The sequence below is a fragment of the Schistocerca nitens genome, chromosome 2 (assembly GCF_023898315.1).
Source record: "Schistocerca nitens isolate TAMUIC-IGC-003100 chromosome 2, iqSchNite1.1, whole genome shotgun sequence".
Taxonomy (NCBI): domain Eukaryota; kingdom Metazoa; phylum Arthropoda; class Insecta; order Orthoptera; family Acrididae; genus Schistocerca; species Schistocerca nitens.
The window spans coordinates 339,024,678-339,041,350 of record NC_064615.1 but is presented as its reverse complement, the minus strand read 5'-3'; the positions used below and the strand labels follow the sequence as shown (position 1 = coordinate 339,041,350).

The window sequence follows — 16,673 nt, the reverse complement described above, 5'->3', positions numbered from 1 at the left end:
TCGACGTATTCAGTACCCTTGGAAGTTAAACATTTCTGAACGGTTTTCACTTATTTCATGTCATCGCATTTCATTGATTTCATATCACTGATCCATTATTTCCTGTGCGCAGCTTGTGCTCCAGAGGTTAGCATTGGTGCCTCTAGATTGTGGAGTCCTGTGTTCGGTTCCCAGACGAACTGCAGTTATTGTTTGCTCAGGGATTGGTCTTTGTGTTGCCCCAATCATTTTATCTCATCTCCATCATACAGTGACAGTGAAGTCAAACAGAAACACTTGCCCCAGGCTGCCGAACATCCACGACGGCTTCTCGGGGCCAATAATGCCATATGATCATTTAATTTAATTCATTTCCATGCAATTAGTCTAATACAGTTGATGTACAAATCCCCTATAGGGTAAGCTACAGTCTTTCACCTCATCCATTCCTCTAGTGATGGCATTCTTGAAGGGATACATTCTCATTGTTTGTCTGAAAAATATGAGGAAGCAATTACCGACATTGAGTGTTTCCGTCCTGATGGTTTATTCAGACGGCGCAACTAGTTACACCGTCTGCGGAAGATTAACAGGAGATATAATTTACAAATTGTTATTTGTTACCAGAATGAGATTTTCACTCTGCAGCGGAGTGTGCGCTGATATGAAACGTCCTGGCAGATTAAAACTGTGTGCCGGACCGAGACTCGAACTCGGGACCTTTGCCTTTTTGATATCGTTACTTTAATCTTCGCAGAAGAGCTTCTGTGAAGTTTGGAAAGTAGGAGACGAGGTACTGGCAGAATTGAAGGTGTGAGGACGGGTAGGACGGGTCGTGAGTCGTGCTTGGGTAGCTCAGTTGGTAGAGCAGTTGCCCGCGAAAGGCAAAGGTCCCGAGTTCGAGTCTCGGTCCGGCAGACAGTTTTAATCTGCCAGGACGTGTTACTTATTACGTCATGTTTATCACAATCAAACATATCTAATTCGATGTACTAAGTGCAGAGGACTTTAAGACAGTAAGTGGAAACCTCACCAAAGGCTGCACAGCGGCATGAAATTTAGTTTTATTACTGTGGAAACTGCACCATTTTTTCCTACTACTACAGTTAAAATGTAAAGTGGATTTGCTTCAATCACTATCATTTAGTTACTGCGTTGCAATCGTGAAAGAAGAGCTTCTAACATAAAAAATGAAACACTTCCCTAATGTTTTGCAGCTATTATTCTATTGGTCACGAGACGGTTTTCGACTTGTTATCTCATTTGACGATGTTACAAGAAGCAGCAGAGCGGTTTGTCGCCGAATAAATAGCAGTTACCGATCATGGAAAAGTGTTGCCTTTTTGATATCGTTGCCATACTCTATCAAGCACCAACGGAGAGTGAATTTAATAAGAAGAGCACCTGTTTTAAAATTAGGAGGGGTGTGCTGACCTAGGGTTGGACCGTGAGGCCTACTTGAGTAGCTCTATGGGTAAGACGTTCACTCACGGAACCGCAGGTTCTAGGTTTGCATGTAGACGTGAAACACGATTTTAACCTTTCAAAAATTTTCATTACAGCCTAAAATCCAGGACAGAATGAAATTGTTCTGTTCTGGAAACAACCGCTGAATTGCCGCAGTGGCCACCATATCGTTCCTCCTAAGAGTGTTAGCTAAGGTCAACATTGGAGATGGTTCAAAATGGCTCTGGGCACCACGAGACTTAACATCTGAGGTCATCAGTCAACTAGAACTTAGAACTACTTACACCTAACTAACCTAAGGACATCACAAACATTCATGCCCGAGGCAGGATTCGAACCTGCGACCGTAGCGGTCGCGCGGTTCCAGACTGAAGCGCCTAGAACCACTCGGCCACACCGGCAGGCTCAACATTGGAGACATTTGTAGAGAAGGAAAGAGTGATTGAAGTCATGAGTGGAACTGTGGTGTTCGATCGAATGTTTCAGTCAATAAGAATATTTTCCACACATTGTACATCAACATGAGGAAAGAAACTCTTGGCTACCATGTGACATGACTGTCATGTATTGTTATGCTATATTGTTTCATTTGTTGACACTTTTCATGGTTATTTAATAGAGTCTACTGGACAAGCATGACAGGAAGGAGAGTTTTTTTTTGTGCTGGGAACCTGCACTCTCAGTGTGGTCTCCATTCCAGTTTGTCGGCAGGAGGCAGTGAGTCTTATTTGGAGAGACCAGCATCCCTGGGGAGTTGGGCAGGTTTCGTAGGAGTTGAGCTGCGGCGTGCTCTGTGTTTTTGTTGGCACAGCCGGCGCCTACCCTCATTCACGGCGGAGGACATTTCGCCGCAAGTGCTCCTTCCCAGAGAAAAACTGAGCGTGACATTTTTCCGTTTTTGCACGAACATCAAAGGACAGGACACTGTGGCACCGACAGACCAGCATGAGAAAGTCCGTTGGTTTTGTACCAAAATATTGGTGTATCAGATCGAATGAATCACCTCAGGAACCATTCCTGGCACGAAGAGACTGACCAATGTAGAAGAAACGGCTGCAGAAGAATACCAACCCAATTTTTTAAAAAAATAAGTGAAATTCCCGTTCGTCACATTAAAGAAACCCTCACATGTTCTATAATGTTGCCAAACCATCAATATATTGAGCCTATGAGGACGCGTATTGACGTATTGCCAACACTAGAAATGTTGACGAGCAGTACTGATGGCCTTCAAAATATTCTCAGTAATCAAAATATCCACGGATGTACTGCCGGTCTACAGTGTCCAACGGGCACAATATTTCGGCGATCATACATGTCGCCATCATCAGGTGAACTGACGGACTGAGCTCATGTGAACTTGCCGGCACGGAGATCCGTACACTATGGCTGCTCAGGGGCAACTGGGTTCGGTCGCGGCGGCGGCCGATTTAAATACCCTCCGCCCGCGGTGCGCTCACTCCGCCGTCCGCGCCCCGCGCCACGGTCGCGTGGTGGAACAGATTGCGACGGCGTCTGAGATGACGTCGGTGCGATGGCTCTGTCCGCCGTGGTCGTCACAACTATACATTTGCTCGATTTACTCTTGATTAACCCAATCGCTGATTCCCAAGCCTCGCTAAGATTATAGCCACAGTCACGGCTGACAAAGGCAATGCTACAGTTGTTGTCTCCCACAAGGACTACACTGATAAGATGCACAGCCTGCTAAATGACGATTCCTACCGGAAGATCAGCGTTGACCCTACAAAGAAGGTGGACAACAAGACGAGGTCGCTTCGCAAGGACGCAGATTTACCGGAGGGTGACGCTAAGAAATTGTTACCCCAAGGTCCGGTACCGCCTAGACTATATGGACTCCCGAAGGTTCACAAAGAGGGGGTACCATTACGCCCCATTGTCAGCAACATCAGGGCACCTACATATTTGTTGGCCAAATACCTGACGGGAATATTAAGGCCTTTGTGGGTAAATGCCCTCATCACATCCGTAATTCCGTGGATGTTGTTAAACGCCTTGATAGCTTCACGTTGGGTGAGTCAGATATCATGGCGAGTTTTGACGTCGTTTCCTTGTTCACGAGGGTACCCCGGCGAGAGTCACTAGAATTGATTAGTCAGAAGTTTGACGAGAAGACAACTGAACTTTTTAGGCATGTCTTGACTTCCACGTATTTTCTTTTTAATGGAGAATACTACGAACAAACGGAGGGAGTCGCCATGGGTAGCCCACTCTCACCGGTGGTAGTGAATTTGTACATGGAGAACTTCGAGGAGGAAGCCCTGTCGTCATCCGAATAGAAACCTACTTGCTTTTTCCGTTACGTGGGCGACACGTTCGTCATCTGGCCACATGGTATGGATAAACTCCTTGACTTCCTTACACATCTAAACTCCATACACCCCAACATCAAATTCACTATGGAGACTGAAACGGAGGGTAAACTGCCTTTCCTTGACGTCTTGGTCAAGAGAATGCCTGACGGCACCCTAGACCATGGGGTGTATCGGAAGACAACGCACACTGATCTGTATTTGCACGCAGACAGCTGCCACCACCCTTCACAGAGGAATGGGGTGATTAAAACTCTAGTACATAGGGCGAGCACTATCTCTGACGCAGAGAGTCTACCCCAGGAATTGGAACATCTGAGAACTGTATTTCGGCAAAAATGGGTACTCAGAGTGGCAGATTCAACGTTCTCTCCGCCCACCCCCTACAGCACAACCTGTGGAGATGGATGAAATCACGAGGGAGGAGGTAGGCACTGCGTTTATCCCATATACAGGCGCACTCTCGGGGAAAATCGCCCGCATTTTGAAGAAACACCGGGTCGGAACTGTGTTTTGTCCTCCGAATAAAACTCGTGCACTGGTGGGAAGCGCCAAAGATGACCTCGGTTTGAGGAAGGCCGGCGTGTACCAGATTCCGTGTCAATGTGGCAAGTCGTATATTGGTCAGACGATGCGTACCGTCGAGGATCGATGCCGTGAACACCAGAGGCACACTCGACTGATGTATCCCAGCAAGTCGGCGGTCGCTGAACATTGTTTGTCGGAAAATCACGCTATGGAGTATGAACGCACGGGGATTCTGGTACAGACGTCGAGATACTGGGACAGTGGTGTTAGAGAGGCCATCGAAATTCGCACCAATGACGACCTCATAAACCGTGACTGTGGCTATAATCTTAGCAAGGCTTGGGAATCAGCGATTGGGTTAATCAAGAGTAAATCGAGCAAATGTATAGTTGTGACGACCACGGCGGACAGAGCCATCGCACCGACGTCATCTCAGACGCCGTCGCAATCTGTTCCACCACGCGACCGTGGCGCGGGGCGCGGACGGCGGAGTGAGCGCACCGCGGGCGGAGGGTATTTAAATCGGCCGCCGCCGCGACCGAACCCAGTTCCCCCTGAGCAGCCATAGTGTACGGATCTCCGTGCCGGCACGTTCACAGGAGCTCAGTCCGTCAGTTCACCTGATGATGGCGACATGTATGATCGCCGAAATATTGTGCCCGTTGGACACTGTAGACCGGCAGTACACCCGTGGATATTTTGATTATCAAATACGCCGGGAGAAACTCAAGAATCACATTCTCAGTATTGTCAATATATACTGAATGTGTGACGTCAAGTATTGACGGTTTGACAATATTCTCCACTGAGATGTTGACAAAGCTTCATGAAACAGTCGCACGGTGTCAGTGGTCACTGTTCATGTTTTCAATTCTCTTTGTGCATTTCATACGTTATGTTCAATTTTTCAAGTGGTGTTTCAAAGCAAAGCAATTGTAATAGGCTTATGCAAGGACAAACATTGCATATATCATTTTAGGACGGTCACGGAGGGTTCTCTATGACACTGCTTACTTCATTAATTTGAACATATGGTATAGGTTGGTCAATTATATGGCAATTTGGGAATACTCATCCATTTTGAAAAATGCGTCATATATCTTTTATGACTAGTAAGAGGCCTGCGAAATGCATGTCAATTTCACGAAATCATCAGGAGACACAAAATTTATTTTACGTTAATTGCCTGAACTATCCTTGCCAGACAGATGTAACTGCTTCACGTGTTTCCATACGTTTTTACTAATTGTGTCTGATGATCTTACAAAACTTAAAGTCGAACATTCATCTGATCTGCCTGTCGCCAGAAATCTTGTAGAACGCGGCTGCCTCTGTAATTAATATATTTTGCTTCTTTATTTTGTCTCGTAATAACAGTAATAACTTGCTGCATGATGCAGGACTCATCGGAAAACAATTCATGAAATCTTTTGGTTCTGTTTTTGGCCACTAAATTACCATGTAACCAGCCGCTTCTTTTCTTCACTCATTCTCGGACTTATTAAACGTTTTTGGGTGTTTTAGCCGGCCGCGGTGGCCGTGCGGTTCTAGGCGCTGCAGTCCGGAACCGCGGGACTGCTACTGTCGCAGGTTCGAATCCTGCCTCGGCCATGGATGTGTGTGATGTCCTTAGGTTAGTTAGGTTTAAGTAGTTCTAAGTCTAGGGGACTGATGACCTAAGATGTTACGTTCCATAGTGCTCAGAGCCATTTGAACCATTTTGGGTGTTTTCTGTTGCTTGCAGGCTATATCAAATACAGTTCCAGCGTACTCTTTCTTTTCGCTGTTCGGCAACTTAACCTTGTAAAACCGTGTTCTCAGGTAACAGTTTTTGTCAATATTATTGAAGATGTGAGGGTGTTTCAGCACACTGAAGGTTTGGAAAATCACTATTGTCAATAAATACTGAACATGTGCAGGCCCCTTAACACTAACATTGAGTCATCCGCTCCAGTGAGTTTATTTTTAAAAGTGAGTAGTTGGAGATTTTGAACTAAGATTCTCGGCGATTTGCCTCCTAGCCGCGGACGGAGCTGAACAGCACGTGTTAGCTGATTTTTGGCGAATTTAAGTGTCGCAGTTACGGTAACACGATTCATATTCTGCTTCAGTTGCTTTATTGGTTGTAATTTGTGGCCATCTTTTGTCTCGTTAACTATGAAATCGCAACGTGCCCAGAAGATATTTTGATTTTCTCTTTTTTTCTTTATACGATCTTCCATCTAATTTTGTAAGCACCATTTTGTAATTTCATTTGCGCTTTTAGAGAACTTTGCTAATTATGCCAATCATTAAGAGCAAATAAACATCCGTTACTGTCAATCACGACTTAGATTGCAAAATCTTTTACTGTCCTACAATTTTTCGAGGGTTAGCAGATCCAAAAATAATAAACATAACCTCTTGTACTCCTACGCAGTTGATCTCAGTGTGACGGTATTTCTGTCGGGCAACGAACAGTTACTTAAAACTTTAGAGAATGGAACAAGCGTCGGACTCACTGGTCGTGTATGATCGTAGATTGGGTTATTGATCACAGAGAGTAGTTTCGACTGCCCATCGGTCTTTAACTTGGCTATGTGTTGTTCCATGATACTACCACTAAAGAACCTTAAGACAGAGCTCAAAACTTTGAACTGTTAGGGTATTTTCTTACGAATTGTAGAGTACGAGTACATACTTCAAGAATTACTATCGATTATTTTTTGTTTGAAAAGAAACTTTGCACGTCATGTACAGGAAACAAAGTAGAACGCAAGCACGAGATGAAAGCAATGCGAGACGAAGGAGCTGGCACGTTTAATGCTTTCCCCTCTCGAGCAGACAGCCGGCCGCTGTAGCCGAGCGGTTCTAGGCGCTTCAGTCTGGAACCGTGCGACCACTACGGTCGCAGGTTCGAATCCTGCCTCGGGCATGATGTCCTTAGGTTAGTTAGGTTTAAGTAGTTCTAAGTTCTAGTGGACTGAGGACCTCAGATGTTAAGTCCCATAGTGTAGCTGTCCCTCGTCGGCGCCGTGAGCGACTGACGAGGGCCCGCGAACAAGAATTACGGCAGGCGACACCCGGCACCGCGGCAGACTGCACATCAGCCGGCTGGCACGCTCTCCTGGCAGCCTAACACGAGGGAGTGGAGGCTCAGTGAGGCGACCTCGTGCGTGCACTGGCATGGCTCTTACGTGGGTCGTTCAATAACTAATGCAACAGATACTCTTTTTCTCGGCTAATTTCGTTTCAAAAAAACGCCGAACTTTTTTTGGGACGTCGCTCCAGCCCCTCTAGTTTCATGAAGCCCCGACAGGTGGCAGGGCTATACGCCACATTCAAAATGGCGTCTGTAGGGAAGATGAGTTCCGAGCAGAGAGCTTTCATTGAGTTCCTTTTTGGCGGAAAACCAGAACGTCACAGATATTCATAGGCGCTTGCAAGATGTCTACGGTGATCAGGAAGTGAACAAAAGCACGTTGAATCATTGGACGAGGTTCCTGTCATCATCATAACAAGTTTGCGACCGGCCGGCTGGTCGCATACACCTGTGACTTCTGCAGTGTTGAACGTGCGGACACTCTTATTTGAGGCGATTGATAGATCACAATCAAACACTTCAATGCTCAACTGAACTTCTCTGTTAGTAGTGCTGACACACTCGTCCACCAACTGTGGTATTCAAATATACACTACTGGCCATTAAAATTGCTACACCACGAAGATGAAGTGCTACAGATGCGAAATTTAACCGACAGGAAGAAGATGCTGTGAGATGCAAATCATTAGCTTTTCAGGGCATTCACACAAGGTTGGCGCCGGTGACGACACCTACAACGTGCTGACATGAGGAAAGTTTCCAACTGATTTCTCATACACAAACAGCAGTTGACCGGCGTTGCCTGCTGAAACGTTGTTGTGATGCCTCGTGTAAGGAGGAGAAATGCGTACCACCACGTTTCCGACTTTGATAAAGGTCGGATTGTAGCCTATCGCGATTGCGGTTTATCGTATCGCGACAAGGCTGCTCGCGTTGGTCGAAATCCAATGACTGTTAGCGGAATATGGAATCGGTGGGTTCGGAGAGTTATGCGGAACGCCGTGCTGGATCCCAACGGCCTCGTATCACTAGCAGTCGAGATGACAGGTATCTTATCCGCATGGCTGTAACGGATCGTGCAGCCACGTCTCGATCCCTGAGCCAACAGATGGGGACGTTTGCAAGACAACAACCATCTGCACGAACAGTTCGACGATGTTTGCAGCAGCATGGGCTATCAACTCGGAGACCGTGGCTGCGGTTACCCTTGATGCTGCATCACTGACAGGAGCGTCTGCGATGGTGTACTCAACGACGAACCTGAATGCACGATTGGCAAAACGTCATTTTTTTCGAATGAATCTAGGTTCTGTTTACAGTATCATGATGGTCGCATCCGTGTTTGGAGACATCGCGGTGAACGTACATTGGAAGCGTGTATTCGTCATCGGCATATTAGCGTATCACCCGGCGTGATGGTATGGGGTGCCAGTGGTTACACGTCTCGGTCACCTCTTGTTCGCATTGACGGCACTTTGAACAAAAAGAGCCGTGGCTCTACCCTTCATTCGATCCCTGCGGAACCCAACATTTCAGCAGGATAATGCACGACCGCATGTTGCAGGTCCTGTACGGGCCTTTCTGGATACAGAAAATGTTCGACTGCTGCCCTGGCACAGCACATTCTCCAGATCTCTCACAAATTGAAAACGTCTGCTGAATGATGGCCGAGCAACTGGCTCGTCACAATACGCCAGTCACTACTCTTGGTGAAGTGTGGTATCGTGTTGAAGCTGCACGTGGAGCTGTACCTGTACACGCCATCCAAGCTCTGTTTGACTCAATGCCCAGGCGTATCGAAGCCGTTATTACGGCCAGAGGGGGTTGTTCTGGGTACTGATTTCTCAGGATCTATGCACCCAAATTGCGTGAAAATGTAATCACGTGTCAGTTCTAGTATAATATATTTGTCCAATGAATACCCGTTTATCATCTTCTTGGTGTAGCAATTTTAATGGCCATTAGTGTATGTTCCTTCTCCGCCGTACAGAAGACTGTAATGAGCAACTGAGGACCATCTGTGCGTAATTGCTTGCGCTTTACGAGGCTGATCGTGACAACTTTTTGTCGAACTTCGTCACAGGCAAAGGAACTTGGGTCCATCACTTCGAGCCGGGAGCAAAACGGCAATTCACGGGGTGGAGCCACGCCACCTCTCCTCTAAATATAGTATCCCTCTCGTGAACGATCAATTCTGAAGTTGATTGTGCTACTCTCAGGGAAAGGAAGAAACGACTTCAGCGCGTTCGTCGCCACAAAAATGCAAACGAATTGCACCTTCTCCAGGACAACGCAAGGCCTCACAAAAGTCTGCACACCTGAGAGGAGGTCACAAAACTTGATAGGACTGTTCATCCTCATACATCCTACAGTCTGAATCTCGCACCTTCCGATCTCCATCTGTTCGTACAATGGAGGATGCACTCCGCGGGAGGCTGTCCATCGATGACGAGGAGGTTATCGATGCAGAAAGACGTTGGCTCCGACGTCAACCAGTAGATTGGTACCATGTGGACATACAGACACTAGCAGTAAGGTCGCCGCATTGAAAGGAGATTATGTTGAAGAATAGGCTTTTGTAGGCAAAAGAAATTGCTTTTAGAAAAAAAATAATGTGCTGCAGTACTTATTGAACGCCCCTCGTAGTTTTCAAGTTTAAGCTTTTCTTAATGCTACCATCAATTGTATCAAAAAATTATTTCTGTGTAATTCGGGACTCAGTGGGTTACTACGCGCAACTTTTGTGAGACAAATTTGACGAGACCACATTTCCTTACAAAGTATGATTTGTAGCATACGCTGTTTTCTGTATTTTCACAATAGATGAACGAGCTTCCCGAAGCGTTCAGCACGTCAAAGATACCTTATAGTAGCCGAACTCACTCAACGCTTACAGCTTAGAAAATGAGATAAAAATGCAAGAGCTAATGGTAAAAACAGGTGATACACAGAAGCAGCGATGTGCGCAACAATCTAAACACTTAAGAACAATGAATCAGCTGGTTTTTATGAAATCTGAGCCGAAAATCTGAAATATGGAGGTCCGGACCTTGCTAAACTGTGCAATACCTTTTGGCAAGCAAGACAAGCCCCACAACACTGAATGATAAAGAAATCAAGACCCTAAGCTGTCGACAGGCGTTGATGTACATCAACGGGGACAGTTGAAAATGTGTGCCCCGCCCGGGACTCGAATCCGGTATCTCCTGCTTACACGGCAGACGCTCTATCCGTCTGAGCCACCAAGGGCATAGAGGATAGAGCGACTGCAGGGATTTATCCCTTGCACGCTCCCCGTGAGACCCACATTCCAAACTTTAATGTCCACACACTACATTCGTAGTGCCCCTGCCCACTACACTCATTATTCGCGGCAGACAATCTTACCGAGTCCCTTAAGAGTTCGAGCAATGCGTGTGCATCCAGCACAGAAAAAGGAGGTCAGTGGCCGGTTAGCCTTAACTATATATGAATATGGTATCTGTTCTTTCGGACATACCATTTTCATCCACTGGACGTGTGTCGTCAATGTCAAATGGCCGAAGAACGAAAATCTAAACGAATGTAAAAATAGGAGACGTATCACGCTTTTTCCCGGTGCCAGGTAAAGTCTTTTCCCTCGTTTTTGTAAAAAGGATACAAGATGCACCAGATAGTCGATCACATGAATAACAGCCCGGCTTTCGAAGTAGGAGATACTGCTCCGAACAAATAGTTGTTTTGCGAAACGTAAAAGATCAATGTATAGAATTCAGTTGTCAATTGTACCTAAAATTCGTTATTTAAAAAAAAAGAGCTTTTGACATTATTAATCTAGAATCATTGTGAAATATTGTGCGGCTATATGGAATCCCAGACCATTTCAATGATTGTGAAATATAAACATTCACGGCCTAAAACGTCTTAGCTAATAAAACATTCGGGGCCAGGGTGTGAATCGGACACTCAAAGAAGCTACGATCCCCATTGAAAATATCCTCCGCAGATGGGGACGAAACGGTGGTCTTTAATGTGAAATCCCGGAATATTTTATTAATTGTGGCAACTCTGATATTTTCAGAAACCTGTATCTAGACTCGAGTCGCTGTATGGGAACAGAAGATGGGAACAACCCTTTCTTTAGCTCTCCGATAGGTTTCAGACAGGGAAGTGTTGCATCACCATTCCTTTTACTAATGGATTTCATACTGATAAATCTATGAACAACTCTAGTGTGGCCATACTTTGGATCTAAGTTTACAGATCTGGATTTTTCTGATGACACGGTTCTTTTGGCGGAAACAGCACAAAATTTACAACTAATGACTAGCAAGCTGGATGAAATGGACGGTTCTGTAGGACTAAAAATAAATGGTGATAAGGCAAACACTACGTGCATAAAAAGTGGAAACGTATCTACTCAAATTATAGTGCAAGATGTTAAACTATTTCAACATTTCCGCTGCATTCTCTCTGTAATAAGGGGAACGTACATGCAGACATGAAGTGCAGGAATGGAAAGGCTTTTGCAGTAATCCAACGAATGCAACTCATGTGGCAATTAGACTCTGTAAGTGTGTCCACAAAACTTCGTCTTTATTCCTGTATCACCCTACCGATGGCTATATATGCATGTGAGATATGGAAAATGTCACCAAAAACAGCATACAAGCTCAATGTTTTTCCACCGACGATGCCTGACGTGAATACGCGAACTGTGTATACGTAACTAAGTCCTCCAAGAGTAAGGGTCCTCTCTCAACGAGAAGACGAAATACTTTCAGTTTATTGGTAGTTGTAGAGAGTGGGCGAAATCTTTATTTTCATGCTACTGTGAACGATCTGCCTTAAGCGACTCCTTATCCACTTCAGATCTGGTAAAATATGGTCTTGTTTAGTTATAAAAGAAGTGTTCAGTCCCACTATTGATGATTTGTAGAATTTATTCGATTCGTACTTGATCTCTTTTCATATTTACGTCCGTATATTCTGCCTCACGATTCAATGCAAGGGCTTTTTCATTTTTAATTTAGAAGATAAATTTAGGATCAAAGAATTCCGAGGGGGTGTATTTAAGAGATATGTACTATAACATATATTTCAATTTCTTTAAACCAGCGCGAGAGATATCATGATCGACAACCTGTATTTATAAAGTTTTGAAAGAAATCTGAAATGCCGGCCGAAGTGGCCGTGCGGTTAAAGGCGCTGCAGTCTGGAACCGCAACACCGCTACGGTCGCAGGTTCGAATCCTGCCTCGGGCATGGATGTTTGTGATGTCCTTAGGTTGGTTAGGTTTAATTAGTTCTAAGTTCTAGGGGACTAATGACCTCAGCAGTTGAGTCCCATAGTGCTCAGAGCCATTTGAACCATTTTTTTGAAATCTGAAATCCATATTCAAGTTATCTGGCTACAGAAGAGGTCACAGAACCACACTACACTGTCGACTCTCTTAATGTAGTGATAATTCAAATTCCTCACGGCAGACTAACATTTTCAAACAACAGATAGTTTTCACCATCCACCTTGTATGATAGATATCCCCGGGATCAAGAAGGGACGTCGAACAGATGTGCAGAACTATACACCTATATCTCTAACGTCGATCAGTTGCAGAGTTTTGGAACACGTATTATGTTCGAGTATAATGACTTTTCTGGAGACTAGAAATCTACTCTGTAGGAATCAGCATGGGTTTCGAAAAAGACGATCGTGTGAAACCCAGCTCGCGCTATTCGTCCACGAGACTCAGAGGTCCATAGACACGGGTTCCCAGGTAGATGCCGTGTTTCTTGACTTCCGCAAGGCGTTCTATACAGTACCCCACAGTCGTTTAATGAACAAAGTAAGAGTATATGGACTATCAGACCAATTGTGTGATTGGATTGAAGAGTTCCTAGATAATAGAACGCACCATGTCATTCTCAATGGAGAGAAGTCTTCCTAAGTAAGAGTGATTTCAAGTGTGCCGCAGGGGAGTGTCGTAGAACCGTTGCTATTCACAATATACATAAATGACCTTGTGGATAACATCGGAAGTTCTCTGAGGCTTTTTGCGGATGATACTGTGGTATATCGAGAGGTTTTAACAATGGAAAATTGTACTGAAATGCAGGAGGATATGCAGCGAATTGACACATGGTGCAGGGAATGGCAATTGGGAGCTTCGTGAAGAACAGCTACTGTGGCACTCAGGCATACAGTTACGTAACTGCACTGTACAGGCACGGCCGAGATAGAATCGAGGCGGGATATGGGCACCCAGGTTTATTAGGAGGTATCTTGAAATGAAGACCTTACCAGGAGATTAACTGTCTCAAAAAATGTTCAAATGTGTGTGAAATCTTATGGGACTTAACTGCTAAGGTCATGAGTCCCTAAGCTTACACACTACTTAATCTACATTATCCTAAGGACAAACACACACACCCATGCCCGAGGGAGGACTCGAACCTCCGCCGGGACCAGCCGCACAGTCCATGACTGCAGCGCCTTAGACCGCTCGGCTTAACTGTCTCAACTGGAGTTTATTATCTCGAAAACCGTAATGTTAAGAGATACAAGCGATGTGTTCTGTGGCATCAGGAGGCTGCCGCAGCCAGATTGAGGGCATGATGACGCATCTGATGGGGAGAAGAACTGGTAGGCGTCCATGTCATCCGATGCGCTTCTCCCACTCTGCGTACCCCACGTGACCGTTTCTAGCTTTCCGATTGGCTGGCAGAGGGGCACCTTGAAGCGTCCCTCTGTCAGTATTACTTTTCTAGTCGCTTCAGCTGGTCTGCAGTAACCGCTGTCGGAACGCTACCTGCGCGAACTGAGCGTGGGTACGTGCGTATCTAGCAACATCCACTACTGCACCGGCCGAGGCCCAACCACTGTTTCATCATTAGACGCAACACCATGGCCATAAAGTAGAACGGAATAAAATGTTTGAAAGAACATGCTCAATCCTTTAGGTAATCCACTCAGTCTGACTACAAACCACGCGTAACACAATCGCAAATTGTAAAGGAAAACATAATAGCTTGCTGGGTACGTGACAGACTTTTTTTTTCAGTAATTCACTGCAAGTAGACAGGAGACGATAAATTTTCTGCTGTGAACGAACTGGAGACAAAGGAACTATAGTAGCTACGATTGCTGCCATCCCTTGTAGCCGGCCGGTGTGGCCGTGTGGTTCTAGGACCTTCAGTCTGGAACCGCGCGACCGCTACGATCGCAGGTTCGAATCAAATGGTTCAAATGGCTCTGAGCACTATGGGACTCAACTGCTGTGGTCATCAGTCCCCTAGAACGTAGAGCTACTTAAACCTAACCAACCTAAGGATATCACACACATCCATGCCCGAGGCAGGATTCGAACCTGCGACCGTAGCAGTCGCACGGTTCCGGACTGCGCGCCTAGAAGGGTTCGAATCCTGCCTCAGGCACGGATGTGTGTGATGTCCTTAGGTTACTTAGGTTTAAGCAGTTCTAAGTTCTAGGAGACTGATGACCTCAGATGTTAAGTCCCATAGTGCTCAGAGCCATTTGAACCTTCCCTTGTAAAGATAACAGGTTAACTCTCTCTCTGCCGTCTCTCTATGTGATTTGTGGATATATCACCCGACTAATGCGGTCTGAGACATGAGAATGCATTCAGTTAAGGAGACTGAAGGAAACAACCTACCTACCTTAGTTAACGAGTGAATTTTGTCACGTAGAAGTAATTTTTTGCAAAGTTGGTGGTTTTATTTTTTTCTTCATTTTCCGGCTTTGAAGGTCCGAAGATACACACTTCCCTTGTCCTCAGGATCTCAAATCCCGCACAGATTGTTTTAGTATGGAATAGAAGCAACCTGGAGGGGGGAGGGAGATGCAAGAGAAGTCAACAAAATTTAAAAAAGTAACGTGTAAGTGGTATACTGCTCCATTAACGCACTCAGTATAAAGGAATTCACACAGGTTTTTATATACCTCACATAATAATATTACTACATGACAAACTGAATTTTATGAGAGGAGTCAGCATACAAAATTTAAAAGAAATAAGCGGCAAAAGCGGACCGGTTAATTTGATGGTAGGTTCTCGACTACGCACTAATGACACTCATGAACAACTAAAAATTATGTACTGTCGATATTCGGCGTCCAACGGCCACAATACTCCGACGAACAGCCTTGTCACCATCATCTCGTGCGCTGACGAACCGACCTCCTGCGAGCATGCGGGTGATTTCACATGCCTACGCTGGACGTCTCCGTAGCGGCGTTTCGTACGGCATATGCACCGGAAGGAGCGTTCCATTGGGTATGAGAGGCAGTACCGGCAGCAGCCTAGCGGATGGCCCCTCACTCGCCTCGTTCTTCCTTGAATACCTCCACAAGACTAAGGAGAGGCGGGGAGAGGGTTTATAAGTCACCTGCGTGACTCCAGGAACCCGTCAGCTTTGCAGGAACCCGCCAGGTTTGCTCGCCGAAATATTGTGACTTCGCACACCGTGTACTGGCAGTACACGTGTGGACTTTTGTGTCGACAAATACTCCAGGAAAATCTAAAGAATCACAACTGAAATATAGACACGTATCTAGCAGCGTGTACCAATCTCTTTTACCCTGATCATAGTGATGACACGTTTCGGCATGGACTCTAAGAAGAAACTGCTAGTGTTTAGATGCTCTTCCGATCAAGAACGATCCAAAGGCCATCCACACCTCACGGAGACTGGTCAGACACAGATTCAAGGCAAGCACTCCTCGCTCAATGGCAGCCACGATGTGCTCCATAGGACTGAGGTCACTTGACCTGGAGCTGCAATCGAGCGAGGTGGTGTAATGGTAAGGTTTCACATGAGGCTCCTAAATCACTTAAGGCAAATTAAGGACGACTTCGTTGAAAGAATGCGGCTGATTTCCATCCACAATCCATGCTTGTACTTCGTTTCTAATGACTTGAACACCGACTGGACATTAAACCTTCTTTCAATTGTTTCATGGGAATCCATCCAAGAAACCTCGTATTCGTGTTCTTCACACCAGTCGGACACGATGAAAAGCGACTCGACTAGGTAGTGCACTGACTAGCTGAGCAAGTGATATGTGACACGTTGTAGATGAACACAGGAACGGACGATAGTGTTCTTTGTCGTTAGCCTACGAAAGAGGATGCGAAACGTATCAGGATCCCACGTTTCATCCTATTTAGGCATTCGCGAGACGTGAATACATTTATCACCTGACGAATAAATCTCTTCGTGTGGTTCTCTATGAATTGGTAGCCTTGCATCGCCGTCTGCCAGTGTGTACCGTGACTTATCAGCCC

General features: G+C 45.6%; 1 non-coding gene across 1 annotated transcript; it reads left to right on the top strand.

The window, feature by feature from the left end:
* Positions 1-822: 822 nt before the first annotated feature.
* On the top strand, positions 823-897 carry Trnas-cga (transfer RNA serine (anticodon CGA)). Its single transcript has one exon. It is a non-coding gene; the product is annotated as a tRNA-Ser (tRNA).
* Positions 898-16,673: the final 15,776 nt, after the last annotated feature.